The sequence below is a fragment of the Schistocerca gregaria genome, chromosome 4, assembly GCF_023897955.1.
Source record: "Schistocerca gregaria isolate iqSchGreg1 chromosome 4, iqSchGreg1.2, whole genome shotgun sequence".
In the NCBI taxonomy this organism is placed as follows: domain Eukaryota; kingdom Metazoa; phylum Arthropoda; class Insecta; order Orthoptera; family Acrididae; genus Schistocerca; species Schistocerca gregaria.
Window position 1 is genome coordinate 740,131,804 of NC_064923.1, and position 15,728 is coordinate 740,147,531.

Consider the following 15,728-nt stretch of genomic DNA (forward strand, 5'->3'; position numbering starts at 1 on the left):
AACTCTAAAACATCGCAAACTTCGTTCATTGTTTGATACTTTTAAGTAACTTGCTGCATGCTGAAGGTGAAAAATTGGTCCGCAACCTTTTTAATTTAAGTAAATGGTTGTAGCTCCATCGTAACTTGGACTGAGATGTATCTTTTTTTATTTCGTGTTGGTGACTAATTTCAAAAGGGCGACAAGTGCAAGCGATAGCCTATGTACAAAAACTGCACCTGCAGTGATGATCCAAGCGGCACTATGGCTACTGAAGCAACAGTGAACAGACCACATAGGACGGACATTAGAGAATATTTTAAGTTGCATTCTTGCGGGCTATCCGACATGGTCTGACTGTTTATAGAAAATTAAACAGCGTATTTACTTGAATTAGAAATAAAAGCATCTCTCAATAGCATGCTATCATTCCATTATTTCACAAATATTAATAACCAGCAGAATAATAAACAACTGATAAAGGAAAAAGTAGTCGAAGCACTTTGGTGATGTTCGGATCGCGCCTGACTTTGATGGCGGGCGATGTGGTTCGGCTGAGATGTAGCTTGCTCGGCAATCACGGAGGATAGACATGTTGTCCGCCACGGTATCAATTAAGACTTATTTTGCAATGTCTAGTTTGTGAATATTAGACATTGTAAAATAAGTCTTAATTGATACCGCGGCGGACAACATTTTTTGCAATGACTAGTTTGTGAATAAGGGAGTACCTGTGGTCTAGGTGTAGCGTCTTTGACTCACAATCAATAACGTCTTCGGTCCCGGGTTCGATCCCCGCCACTCCCTAAATTTTGATAAATAATCAGCATTGGCGGCCGAAGACTTTCGGCATAAGAAGTCAGCCTCATTATGCCAACGGCCTTGTCAAAGAGGGCGGAGGAGCGGATAAAGGTTCAGGGCACTCTCTTGTCCTAGGGGTGGGAAATTGCCCCTAAAGGCGGAAGAATCAGCAATGATCAACGACATGAGGATGCAGAAGGCAATGGAAACCACTGCATTAAAGACACGTAACGTGTATCCACAGGACATGTGGCCAGTAGTTGAAGAAGTGTCATGATGATCTCTCCATTGGCAAAAGATTCCGGAATAGTCCCCCATTCGGATCTCCGGGAGGGGACGGCCAAGGGGGAGGTTACCATGAGAGAAAGAATGAATAATCAACGAAAAGATAATGTTCTACGAGTCGGGGCGTGGAATGTCAGAAGCTTGAACGTGGTAGGGAAACTAGAAAATCTGAAAAGGGAAATGCAAAGGCTCAATCTAGATATAGTAGGGGTCAGTGAAGTGAAGTGGAAGAAAGACAAGGATTTCTGGTCAGATGAGTATCGGGTAATATCAACAGCAGCAGAAAATGGTATAACAGGTGTAGGATTCGTTATGAATAGGAAGGTAGGGCAGACGGTCTGTTACTGTGAACAGTTCAGTGACCGGGTTGTTCTAATCAGAAACGACAGCAGACCAACACCGACAACGATAATTCAGGTATACATGCCGACGTCGCAAGCTGAAGATGAACAGATAGAGAAAGTGTATGAGGATATTGAAAGGGTAATGCAGTATGTAAAGGGGGGCGAAAATCTAATAGTCATGGGCGACTGGAATGCAGTTTTAGGGGAAGGAGTAGAAGAAAAGGGCTTGGGACACGGAATGAAAAAGGAGAAAGACTAATTGAGTTCTGTAACAAGTTTCAGCTAGTAATAGCGATTACCCTGTTCAAGAATCACAAGAGGAGGAGGTATACTTGGAAAAGGCTGGGAGATACGGGAAGATTTCAATTAGATTACATCATGGTCAGACAGAGATTCCGAAATCAGATACTGAATTGTAAGGCGTACCCAGGAGCAGATATAGACACAGATCACAATATAGTAGTGATGAAGAGTAGGCTGAAGTTCAAGACATTAGTCAGGAAGAATCAATGAGCTAAGAAGTGGGATACGGACGTTCTAAGGAATGACATGATACATTTGAAGTTCTCTAACGCTATAGATACAGCAATAAGGAATAGCCCAGTAGGCAGCACAGTTGAAGAGGAATGGACGTCTCTAAAAAGGGCGATAGCAGAAGTTGGGAAGGAAAACATAGGTACAAAGAAGGTAGCTGCGAAGAAACCATGGGTAACAGAAGAAATACTTCAGTTGATTGATGAAAGGAGGAAGTACAAACATGTTCCGGGAAAAATCAGGAATACAGAAATACAAGTCGTTGAAGAATGAAATAAATAGGAAGTGGAGGGAAGCTAAGACGAAATGGATGCAGGAAAAATGTGAAGACATCGAAAAAGATATGATTGTCGGAAGGACAGACTCAGCGTACAGGAAAGTCAAAACAACCTTTGGTGACATTAAAAGCAACGGTGGTAACATTAAGAATGCAACGGGAATTCCACTGTTAAATGCAGAGGAGAGAGCAGATAGGTGGAAAGAATACCTTGAAAGCCTCTATGAGGGTGAAGATTTGTCTGATGTGATAGAAGAAGAAACAGGAGTCGATTTAGAAGAGATAGGGGATCCAGTATTAGAATCGGAATTTAAAAGAGCTTTGGAGGACTTACGGTCAAATAAGGCAGAAGGGATAAATAACATTCCATCAGAATTTCTAAAATCATTAGGGAAGTGGCAACAAAACGACTATTCACGTTAGTGTGTAGAATATATGAGTCTGACGACATACCATCTGACTTTCGGAAAAGCATCATCCACACAATTCCGAAGATGGCAAGAGCTGACAAGTGCGAGAATTATCGCACAATCAGTTTAACAGCTCATTCATCGAAGCTGCTTACAATAATAATATACAGAAGTATGGAAAAGAAAATTGATAATGCGCTAGGTGACGATCAGTTCGGCTTTAGGAAAAGTAAAGGCACGAGAGAGGCAATTCTTACGTTACGGCTAATAATGGAAGCAAGGCTAAAGAAAAATCAAGACACGTTCATAGGATTTGTCTACCTGGAAAAACCGTTCGACAATATAAAATGGTGCAAGCTGTTCAAGATTCTGAAAAAAGTAGGGGTAAGCTATAGGGGAGATGGGTCATATACAATATGTACAACAACCAAGAGGGAATAATAAGAGTGGACGATCAGAACGAAGTGCTCGTATTAAGAAGGGTGTAAGACAAGGCTGTAGCCTGTCGCCCCTACTCTTCAATCTGTACATCGAGGAAGCAATGATGGAAATAAAAGAAAGGTTCAGGAGTGGAATTAAAATACAAGGTGACAGTATATCAATGATACGATTCGCTGATTACATTGCTATCCTGAGTGAAAGTGAAGAAGAATTAAATGATCTGCTGAACGGAATGAACAGTCTAATGAGTACACAGTATGGTTTGAGAGTAAATAGGAGAAAGACGAAGGTAATGAGAAGTAGTAGAAATGAGAAAAGCGAGAAACTTAACATCAGGATTGATGGTCACGAAGTCAATGAAGTTAAGGAATTATGCTACCTAGGCAGTAAAATAACCAATGACGGACGGAGCAAGGAGGACATCAAAAGCAGACTCGCTATGGCAAAAAAGGCATTTCTTGCCAAGAGAAGTCTACTAATATCAAATACCGGCCTTAATTTGAGGAAGAAATTTCTGAGGATGTACGTCTGGAGTACAGCATTGTATGGTAGTGAAACATGGACTGTGAGAAAACCGGAACAGAAGAGAATCGAAGCATTTGAGATGTGGTGCTATAAACGAATGTTGAAAATTAGGTGGACTGATAAGGTAAGGAATGAGGTTGTTCTACGCAGAATCGGAGAGGAAAGGAATATGTGGAAAACACTGATAAGGAGAAGGAACTGAATGATAGGACATCTGGTAAGACATGAGGGAATGACTTCCATGGTACTAGAGGGAGCTGTAGAGGGCAAAAACTGTAGAGGAAGACAGAGATTGAAATACGTCAAGCAAATAATTGAAGACGTTGGTTGCAAGTGCTACTCTGAGATGAAGAGGTTAGCACAGGAAAGGAACTCGTGGCGGGCCGCATCAAACCAGTCAGTAGACTGATGACCAAAAAATTGTGAATAGAGCTGGTTCAGCAGTGTCGGAGGACAGACATGTTGTCTGGCGCGGTCGGCGTTAATTAAGACTTCTTTTAGCCTCAAGATTACGGATTGACGACCTGTGCTGACAAGTGTGGCCGAGCGGCTCTAGGCGCTTCAGTCTGGAACCGCACGACCACTACTGTCGCAGGTTCGAATCTTGCCTCCGGCATGGATGTGTGTGGTGTCCTTAGGTTAGTTAGGTTTAAGTAGTTCTAAGTTCTAGGGGACTGATGACCTCAGATGTTAAGTCCCATAGTGCTCAGAGCCATTTGAACCATTTTTTGACGACCTGCGTGCTATATTTTGCCCAGGGGACAATAACTGTAGAAGACTGAAGGTTGGTGAACTTTTGTTACAACTTATGCATTCCACTCTGGGCGATGGAAACGAATAGGCACCTCGTGTGTACTGCAATCTTAGTACAAATGAGATCAGTGACACGCCATCTGTGGTAATAGAGAGGAGGTATGAAGGAGGGAAGTATATTGTTGGGGGAAGGGTTTGATCATCTACCGATCTCCCCCCCCCCCTCACCCCGCTGTCTCTCTCTCTCTCTCTCTCTCTCTCTCTCTCTCTCTCTCTCTCTCCCTCTCTTCCTCTCATATATATATATATATATATATATATATATATATATATATATATAAAATTTCTTTCAAATCGCCGTTATGTTGTGCACTTGAGTGTGGGAGTAGTACGATGTTGGACTGTGTGGGAATGTGAGAGCGGGCATACACGTCATCGAGGTTCCAATCGACCAAGAAAGATCGCCACAAAGGAAGATGGGCGTGTTCTGCGCCTGCCATGCAAGATCAAATGATGGACTTTGTAATGGTTCTTTATTTACGTGACCACTATGGCACTCCAACCCTAGTTCTCAATACTGGTAATATCGTACTACTTTTCTGCGAAGTAACAGACACATTTTTGTGACAATATTCACATTTGGTTTTATTAATGCATTGGTACTCCGATGTATCGATATACTACAGTGATATGGTTCTTGTGTGTATTCATTTCTGTGAGACTGTCATAATCTTTGACTTACTTGTAACTGTTTTGGCGCGAATGCGCACAAAGCAGTCTCTGTTTTACTTTGCAGAAGTTAAGTTGTTATTTCGCTTTGTAAAATAACAGGCAAGTCTTGTGATTGGTTAAAGTGGAAATTAAATATATGGAGATTTATAAAAAACTGTTTTCTTGATGATGTGACAATTAATAATATGTGAATTTACAAGAGGTTTAATAAAAATGTGGATCGTGAACACCAAGTCAAAAAATATTTCTATCATACCATTTTTCTGATCTGGGATTGTTTGATCATTAAGGATTTCCTGAAAATATTGCTAAAATACAGATCTGGATCTTCTAGCAGTCAAAGTGGAATTACCCTAGAATCAACAAGATGAGCCAAAATAACAATTTCGACCAAATCTACATGGGAATCCATTCAAGATAAGTGCCAAAATTAATGACTTTTTTACAGTGACTTTATTATTTCCATTCTGACGATACCATCCACAGTCAATAACTTTGTTGTTGCCCGATAAAGCGAACATATGCGGCGCGATCAACATTATTAATTTGATTTCTAACCTATTTTGCAAGTGGTGGTATTGTTAGAACTTCCTGCAACATTCTGCGCGATGCCGCACTATTCTTTGGAGACTGGCAGCAGCCTGAGTAGGAAAATAGCGCCGCACACGAAGGCTACCATTTCCACCGCAACACACACGGCTGTGTTTGGAATAGTGGCTACACTGGGAAGCCTTGACTTGCTCAGTGGCATCACATTTTATTGAGCAATGAATCGCAGTTCTGCCTTACCCCGGATGACCATCCTTGGAGAGACGCGGCAATTTTACTTCTGGGGTCATGGTGTGTGGAGTCACTGAGTCAGACTTGAGGTCACGTCTGGCACTGTGGATTATGGAACTCCGAGCAGACAAGGACAAGTCACGGACATCCTGCGTCGTCGTGTGTAATCTGTCATGATACAGCTTCGCGTTGCCATGTTTCAACAGGACAGTGCTAACTCTCACATGGAACGTATCTCTGTGAATTGCCAGCAAGGTGCTGAGGTGCTCCCGTGGCCAACAAATTCCCCAGATCTGTCCCCAATAGAAAATGTGTGTCAGCAGCTCGGATAGAAATTCCATCCCCGTGCCAATATGCAAGGTACCAAGAACTAGTTACAATACTTGTGGGAGTTCTTACCTTAGGATATGATACAACTGTATGACACCCTTCCCAACCGAACCAGAACGTGTGTCTAGACCAGACGTGCAACGTCGTACTGAATGGGCTAAAATCGTCAAGTTTTTTTTTAAAGTGACTAGGTATTGTAATCAGTGATATACTTTCACATACCCCACAACTCATGATGGTTCATTTCGTTACCTGCGGCTCTTCTGAATGCTTCACATTTTCTGTCAGGCAGTGTAGTTAACATAAGAAAAACTATCCTTGTTTCAGTACCTCGCGTGATGCGCGAGTTAAATGGATCGATCAAAATCACGAGGGTCACTCCTAAAGATATGCACACTATTTTTGTAAAAATACAGTTTTCATTCTGCACGTGTGAATGTTTTACAGTGTGTAGATAGACCCTTCCCGCTTGTTTTCAGAATTAGTTCAACCTGTTCCCGTGAGTGGCGCCGTCACAGCATGTCTTCAAGATGGCTGCTACACTTGACGTTCGTCAGAAGCAACGTGCTGTCATAGAATTCCTACGCTGTGAAAACGAGACAGTGGGAAACATCCACAAGAGGTTGAAAAAGGTGTATGGAGATGCTGCTGTCGATTGCAGTACAGTTAGTTGGTGAACAAGCAGATAACGTGATGAAAGCGGGCACGGCAATATTGAGGATTGTCCTCGAAGCGGCAGGCCTCGCACTGCACACATTCCAGACAATATGCAAAGAGTTAACGAATTGGTGACTGCTGACAGACGCATCACAGTGAACGAATTGTCATGCTACGTTGGCGTAGGGGAAGGAATTGTTTGCAGAATACTGAAAGTGTTGGCGTTAGAAAAGGTTTGTGCCAGGTGGGTTCCCAGGATGTTGACAGTGGCTCACAAAGAAACAAGAAAAACGGTATGCAGCGAACTTTTGGAAAATATAAGAATGGTAGAGATGAATTTCTTGGAAGAATTGTGACAGGTGATGAAACATGGCTCCATCATTTTTCACCAGAGACTAAGAGGCAATCAATGGAGTGGCATCATGCAAATTCACTAAGGAAAAAAATCAAAACCACGCCTTCTGCTGGAAAACTTATGGCTACGGTGATTCTCTATTCCTAAGGACCCTCGCTTGTGGATATCATGCCAAGTTGAACCACCATAAATTCTGATGTATATGTCACGACACTGCAGGAACTTCAAGCTCGACTGAGTCGTGTTATACCACATCGGCAAAAGCAGGATGTTTTGCTGTTGCACGACAATGCACGGCAGCATGTCAGTCAAAAAACCATGGAAGCGATCACAAAACTCGGATGGACAACACTGAAACACCCTCCTTACAGTCCTGACCCGGCTCCATGTGACTATCATCTCTTTGAGAAACTGAAAGACTCTCTTCGTGGAACAAGGTTTGAAGATGAGGACTCTCCTGTGCACGCTGCCAAACACTGGCTCCAACAGGTTGGTCCAGAATTTTACCGTGCAGGTATACAGGAGCTGGCTCCAAGATGGCGTAAGGCTGTTGAGAGGGATGGAAATTATAAAGGATGTATCTACACACTGTAGAACCTTCAGACATGTAGAATTAAAGATGGATTTAAAAAAAATAGTGTGCATTTCATTTGGAGTGAACCTCGTACTTGTCCCTCTGCCTATTATAATTTGCCAAAAATCTCATTCCGTTTTCTTGTACAAGTGATGCAAGTATAAAGTGCTTGACCCCCTACGTTAAGAAAAGCAAAGGACCGAGGACAGAACCCTGTGGAGTATTGTCATTCCCCAGCGTAATCGCACGGATTGCCTGAAACGCGAGGCAGCCGCTCGGTGACAACGAAAGGAAAGAAATGTTACAGCGAGAGAAATGTGACATTCGGTATTGCTTCGCCATAGGACAGCAGCTTCACGGACAGAATTTATATTTGTTGCGCGGCTGATACCATGTATTAACGTAGTCCGCATGTTCGACAAGGGCGCGCGTCCCACGAAGCTGAGCACGAGGCGCCGGCAGGCTGCAAGGCCAGCCGGGCCGGCTCCAGCTTCCCACGCCGCTGCGCTCCGCGGCTGGAGCCGGAGCTGGCGTGACTTGTGGCTGCCTACCCGGCAGGGGGCGGGGCTCCCCTGGACACCCCGCCGCGAACACAAAACACATGGCGTCCGTCACCGCAGTGCCAACAAATTAGCGGCATCGTAATTACCCCGGGCCCCTCGGCCGTAATTGAAAAAACGAAGGCAGGCGCCTCGAGGAAGGCCGAGCGACGCTTTGGCTGCGGCGGGGGGAAGCGCAGCTAGCTCAGAGGGGGAGGGGCAGACAGGGCGCGCAGAACCGACGGCGGGAGAAGGCGAGGGCCCCCGCCGCGGAGCGATAACTCTGCTCCGCAACGGGCCAGCGACAGGTTGTTTACCGAGCAATTACAACTGTAAACACCGCCTGATGGATATACGGTCGGGCCGTGCACTGTACCTTATGAGCGAAGCGGCTGCGGTCGTGCCCGGTAAAGGTGTCCGGCACGACGCTATCAAGCTTTCGCTTCTGCCTCTCTGGGTCGTAACGTTAATTCCCCTTGCCGTCGTTTGTAGTAAAACTTTTTGAGTGAATTTCGCTTTAAATTCAACCAGAATTACACTGTAAATTACATCACACTATCCGGACGAGCTTTTAAGGGCCCATTCGCTTGGGAGGTTGTGTGTTAGGGCACAGAAAGCTGAAGGTTCAAAAGGCTCTGAGCACTATGGGACTAAGCAGTTATGGTCATCAGTCCGCTAGAACTCAGAACTACTTAAACCTAACTCACCTAAGGACATCACACAACACCCACTCATCACGAGGCAGAGAAAATACCTGACCCCGCCGGGAATCGAACCCGGGAACCCGGGCGCAGGAAGCGAGAACGCTACCACACGACCACGAGCTGCGGACAAAGCTGAAGGCATTCGCTTTGCTGTCCTCAGCTACAATACGCAATGACTCAAACTTTGCCGGCCGGTGTGGCCGAGCGGTTCTAGGCGCTTCAGTCTGGAACCGCACGACCTCTACGGTCGCAGGTTCAAATCCTGCGTTGGGCATGGTTGTGTGTGATGTTTGTGAGGTTTAAGTAGTTTTAAGTCTAGGGGACTGATGACCTCAGATGTTAAGTCTCAGAGTGCTCAGAGCCATTTGAACCATTTGACTCAAACTTTAAACGCAGTGCAGTTCGAACCCCAGCGGAAAGTGGACTGTTCAATAACCTAAGGCAAAAGGGCAACACAGGAGCACATGACACAGCATACAACTTAGGACGTAATCCAGACACATCACATTAGCCGAGACGAGTTCTACAGCACTATACACTGATGAATAGAGGACCAGTGTGAGACGCCCTACTAAACCCGCAGGACAGGACAGGTAGTTTAAGTCGTGGAAAGGGGCAAAATAAGCGGCTGTCAGTTACACTCGAACATACAACCTTTTATTTGATAAAACATTACAAACGAGCGGCTGAATGCGCCGTACAATCTCATGCCTTAAAGGCAAGACCACTTTCATTTCAAAACGGCTGAAAGCCAATAACTTAAAGCTCAACGAAAATTAGAAAGGCAAAGCCTTATCTTAAAACAGTTCCTTAATTAGGCTGAAGGCCCAAAGAATCTGACACTAAGAGCAAAACAAATTCAAAATCTGTTGAAAGCCCAACACTTAAGACTCAATAACATTTATTTTAAAAATGCCAAATGCTTTACGTAAAACAGTTCTTAAATCAGGCTGAAGCCCAAACCATCTGACGCCTTAAGGGCAAAACAACCTTAATCTAAAAATCGGCTAGAAGTCATACAAGTACAAACAACAAGAACAAACAAAAGGCAGTACACCCGGGGGCACTCAGAAGTTCTGAGGGTCGACCTTCTATTCAAACACTAACGCTCGCTTAGGTTCAAAATTGTTCAAATGGCTCTGACCACTATGGGACTTACCTTCTGAGGTCATAAACCAAACTAACCTAAGGACATCACGCACATCCATGCCCGAGGCAGGATTCGAACTTGCGTCCATAGCGGTCGCGCAGTTCCAGACTGAAACGCCTAGAACCACTCGGCCACTCCGGCTAGCCGCTTGCTTAAGCGAGACAGGGAGCTGGCCCAACCATTGTCAATCCGATGACAACCCAACCGACAGACAGTCTACGGACCCACCGACAAGATAACCTGTGCTTCACCCGACCAGCACACAACAGAGAGTTCAGTGTAACAACGTAGAAGGTATTGGCCCCCCCACAACCAATTATACACTCCTGGAAATGGAAAAAAGAACACATTGACACCGGTGTGTCAGACCCACCATACTTGCTCCGGACACTGCGAGAGGGCTGTACAAGCAATGATCACACGCACTGCACAGCGGACACACCAGGAACCGCGGTGTTGGCCGTCGAATGGCGCTAGCTGCGCAGCATTTGTGCACCGCCGCCGTCAGTGTCAGCCAGTTTGCCGTGGCATACGGAGCTCCATCGCAGTCTTTAACACTGGTAGCATGCCGCGACAGCGTGGACGTGAACCGTATGTGCAGTTGACGGACTTTGAGCGACGGAGTATAGTGGGCATGCGGGAGGCCGGGTGGACGTACCGCCGAATTGCTCAACACGTGGAGCGTGAGGTCTCCACAGTACATCGATGTTGTCGCCAGTGGTCGGCGGAAGGTGCTTCTGCCTTGGTGCCAATGATGGTCGTATGCGTGTTTGGCGCCGTGCAGGTGAGCGCCACAATCAGGACTGCATACGACTGAGGCACACAGGGCCAACACCCGGCATCATGGTGTGGGGAGCGATCTCCTACACTGGCCGTACACCTCTGGTGATCGTCGAGGGGACACTGAATAGTGCACGGTACATCCAAACCGTCATCGAACCCATCGTTCTACCTTTCCTAGACCGGCAAGGGAACTTGCTGTTCCAACAGGACAATGCACGTCCGCATGTATCCCGTGCCACCCAACGTGCTCTAGAAGGTGTAAGTCAACTACCCTGGCCAGCAAGATCTGCGGATCTGTCCCCCATTGAGCATGTTTGGGACTGGATGAAGCGTCGTCTCACGCGGTCTGCACGTCCAGCACGAACGCTGGTCCAACTGAGGCGCCAGGTGGAAATGGCATGGCAAGCCGTTCCACAGGACTACATCCAGCATCTCTACGATCGTCTCCATGGGAGAATAGCAACCTGCATTGCTGCGAAAGGTGGATATACACTGTACTAGTGCCGACATTGTGCATGCTCTGTTGCCTGGGTCTATGTGCCTGTGGTTCTGTCAGTGTGATCATGTGATGTATCTGACCCCAGGAATGTGTCAATAAAGTTTCCCCTTCCTGGGACAATGAATTCACGGTGTTCTTATTTCAATTTCCAGGAGTGTATAAGCGCCAGGCGAAAGATAGTCCAATGTGCGAATATCGATACACACCGCCGCCGCCACCCACGGAAAGAGAGGATAACAGCATAATCGTGAAACCTCGGAAGATTAAACACAGAATAGCAAACAAGGTTTAATTCAACTCATAGCATGAGCCAGCCACGGCTCACAGTGCATACGGAACATAACGCTCCGCTAGGGCAAACTCTGAAGGGTAGACGAAAACTGACGATCGACGAACAAGCAAGAGTCAAGCATGCACACAACACGCATTTTGCACAAATAAAATTCACACATATATACGTATGTATGATCCATATCTCCTCCTGAATGCCGGCCGCCGTGGTCTCGCGGTTAAGGCGCTCAGTCCGGAGCCGCGCGACTGCTATGGTCGCAGGTTCGAATCCTGCCTCGGGCATGGATGTGTGTGTTGTCCTTAGGTTAGGTTTAAGTAGTTCTAAGTTCTAGAGGACTGATGACCACAGATGTTAAGTCCCATAGTGCTCAGAGCCATTTGAACCATGTTTTCCTCCTGAATCACTAGGCTGATTGATAACCAACCAGCGAGCGAGATGGCGCAGTGGTTAGCACAGTGGACTCGAATTCGGAAGGTCGACGGTTCAAACTCGAGTCCGGCCATCCTTATTTTCCGTGATGTCCCTAAATAGTTTCAGGCAAATGCCGCGATGGTTCCTTTGAAAGCGCATGGCCGATTTCCTACCCCATCCCTTCCTAATCCGATGGGACCGATGACCTCGCTATTTGGTCCCCTCACCCAGATCAACCAACCGACGTATCACCTACTGTTTGCAAAGAAACTCTGTGGGGATAGGAGCAACCTTCCAGTCAAAAGTGTGGGGATGGGGTGAGAAAGAGTGTAGCCACAGGGCTTTAATATCCAGATTTCACTCGTTTAGTATGTGATAATAAGAGAACTTAGTGACTTGCAACAGTCTTTGCACATAACGGCAAACCTTTATGAAATTTTTCTTCGCTGACAACCCCCATAAACTGGTGAAAAGGAAATGTTTATCAACTCTACATTTCCGCTGTTGATCCAATACAACTTCCGCATCAGGCACATTTTAATTTATTTCGTCTTTAATACTAAGGCTGTTAGTGACGCACCTCGCAGACAGTATCCTCGTATATTGCTGAATGTATCTGCAAAATTTTATTACTGATGAAACATAGCTCAAGAGAGATGAGAGATGACGTCATAAACGCCGAGCTGCTTGTAAACGTAACTGCACGGCGAAATTCGCTAGAGGTACCGTTGAAATGTGTGTACAAATATGTTCGAAATAGTCAATATGTGCGAAATATATGTAACATGACTTGCTGCAGGCAAAGCCACTGGTAAAAACCACCTCTTAAATCCCTGGAACGATTTCAACCAAGCTTGGTACACACATTACTTACTATATGGAAAGAAACACAGTAGGGGTAAGAACCAGCAACTGCTACTTGAGTGGGGCTAGAGCCGTGTTGACCCGTTCTATGTTTTTATATTTGGATACTTGGACGATTCCTCCCTGTCTAGTCGCCAGGTTAGATGAGTCTTTGGTTGTAGTTCCTTGGAGCAACTTGTTTAGCACATCGACAGTCAGTCGGTTGTAGTGAGAGAGAGAGAGAGACAAGAGGTACATGTGACACACGGTGAGCTGTTTACGGAGCTTACGGGCGCACGGTTGCCTACGGGGCCGGTGGTCGATAAAGTGTTGTTGGTTGCCCAATGCTTGAGCTCAAATTCGATGCAGCCGGTTTACCCTGAATTAACGAGGCGTAGTTCCTGATGTGGGTGTTGTAATGTTGTTCGTTTTCTGGTGCCGTCTGTTCTACCCTTTGAGGCTAATATACTTGGTACTTGATTAACACATGTGCTTCCATGTTCAACTTGTATTTTATTAGTGTTTTTGGCATCTGTGCAATAGAAGATTGTTCTTTTGTGAAGCAACAAATGACGTGATAAATGTCCTGCACCTTTCCCACGCCCGTTTGGTTATTTCCTCACCTTGGGGCGTCCTCTGACATTTCAGTGTTCAAATGTTCAAATGTGTGTGAATTCTTAAGGAACCAAACTGCTGAGGACATCGGTCACTAGACTTACACACTAGTTAAATGTATAGAGAGTAGTTCCATGAATAGATGGACAGACAAAGGAGGGGATGCAGGACATGGACACAGATATGCGGGTGGAGAAGGACAGAGAGAGGGGGAGGAAATGGACAGAGAAAGGGAAGAGGAGATGGAGATAGAGGGTAGAGGAGGAGACAGAGAGAGAGAGAGAGAGAGAGAGAGAGAGAGAGAGAGAGAGAGAGAGAGAGAGAGAGAGCTGAGGAGGAAAAAATGGACAGAGAAAGGGAAGAGGGGATGGAGGGAGGGAGGGAGAGAGAGAGAGAGAGAGAGAGAGAGAGAGAGAGAGAGAGAGAGAGATGGACAGAGGGGAAGAGGATATGGACAGCGTGAGGAGGAGGAGGAGGAGGAGGAAAATGAAGTGAGGAGCAGGTGGATGGGGCAGGATAAGATAGAGCGGGAAAGCGCGGGAAGGATCAGATAGACAGAGGGGGAAGGAACAGATGAGCCAGATGGGAATGAACAGATGTACAGAGAGAGTAGGGAGGAGGAGACTCGTAGAGACACAGAGGAGAAGCAAATGGGCAGAGAGAAGGACAGGAGGAGATGGCAAGAGAGGAGGGCGGAGGAGATAAATAGAAAGAGGGGGAAGAAAGAGATGGACTAATATAACTACAATAAATACATACCCGACTATTCCATGTACTCAGCTAGTATGTTAATATACGTATCTGACACACAAACAGGATGTTCCGAAAAACACCGGCAACGCTTAGTAAGTCGTGCGGGAAAGCAAACTGATCAGTTTTCAAGAAGAACGCATATTCGGAATCGCACAGTAAATGTAAGTGTAAATGTTGTGTGACTAGGGCCTCCCGTCGACGAGACCGTTCGCCGGGTGCAGGTCTTTCGATTTGACGCCACTTGGGCGACTTGGGCGTCGCTGGGGATGAAATGATGATGATTAGGGCAACACAACAACCAGTCCCTGAGCGGAGTAAATCTTCGACCCAACCAGGAATCGAACCCGGGCCCTTAGGATTCACATTCTGTCGCGCTGACCACTCAGCTACTGGGGACGGACAATCGCACAGTTTGGATGCTGGAGAGCGTCGAAGTCTGAGAACAAAACGGTTTGTTCCGATTCATTCTTATGTCTGAATGCAACGCTTTAGCCATAGGAGCACTGCGAATGGACGACCTGAGCCCAGTAACATTCCTTCAGACAGCCCTTGTGAGTATCCCACTGTGGGCTTTGTGTGGTCCGCCAGTGCAGTAACGTTATTGACAGCAGTGCGACATGTACCAGTACACAGCTCCAGAAGTGACGAACATGGTGCTTGCATACGACAAAGCGGATTGCAATGGGAAGCTTCCGCAAGATTCTGTGCTGAACCTTTTCCAAACAGACATAGCCTACATCATTCACATCACATTTGCGGCCGTCGAGAGACACCTCAGAGACGCCGTAAAGTGGTAAACGTTGTTCCTGGCAGTCGCGAATACTATCCCCAGTCAACTGTTTGTCTTCTGGTACGTGGCGAAGCGTGATGCTGGTCGCCCACGATCAGCTCGAACACTACAGTTGGAGGAGGAATTGTTGACGATGTTGGATGACGATGTTTGGATTATGGGGCGCTCAACTGCGCTGTTATCAGCGCCCGTACGGATTCCCAGCCTTTGTTCAGTCCAATCCCGCCACTTTCATGAATGATGAGGACAACACAAACACCCAGTCATCTCGAGGCAGGTGAAAATCCCTGACCCCGCCTGGAATCGAACCCGGGACTCCGTGCTCGGGAAGCGAGAACGCAAAGGCGAGACCACGAGATGCGGACGACGATGTTGGAGGACGTGCTGACAATGTTTGGCAGGTGGCATAGATACTGTACACGAGAAACGTCCGTGTGGCGTGTTATCCATGAATACCGACTCCATTCGTACCTTCTGCAGAAAATCTGGGATTTATAAGAGGAGTACTACCCGCGCCGGGTACAGTTTGGACAGTGTTATTTACAACAGTGCAAATGGTTCAAACGGCTCTG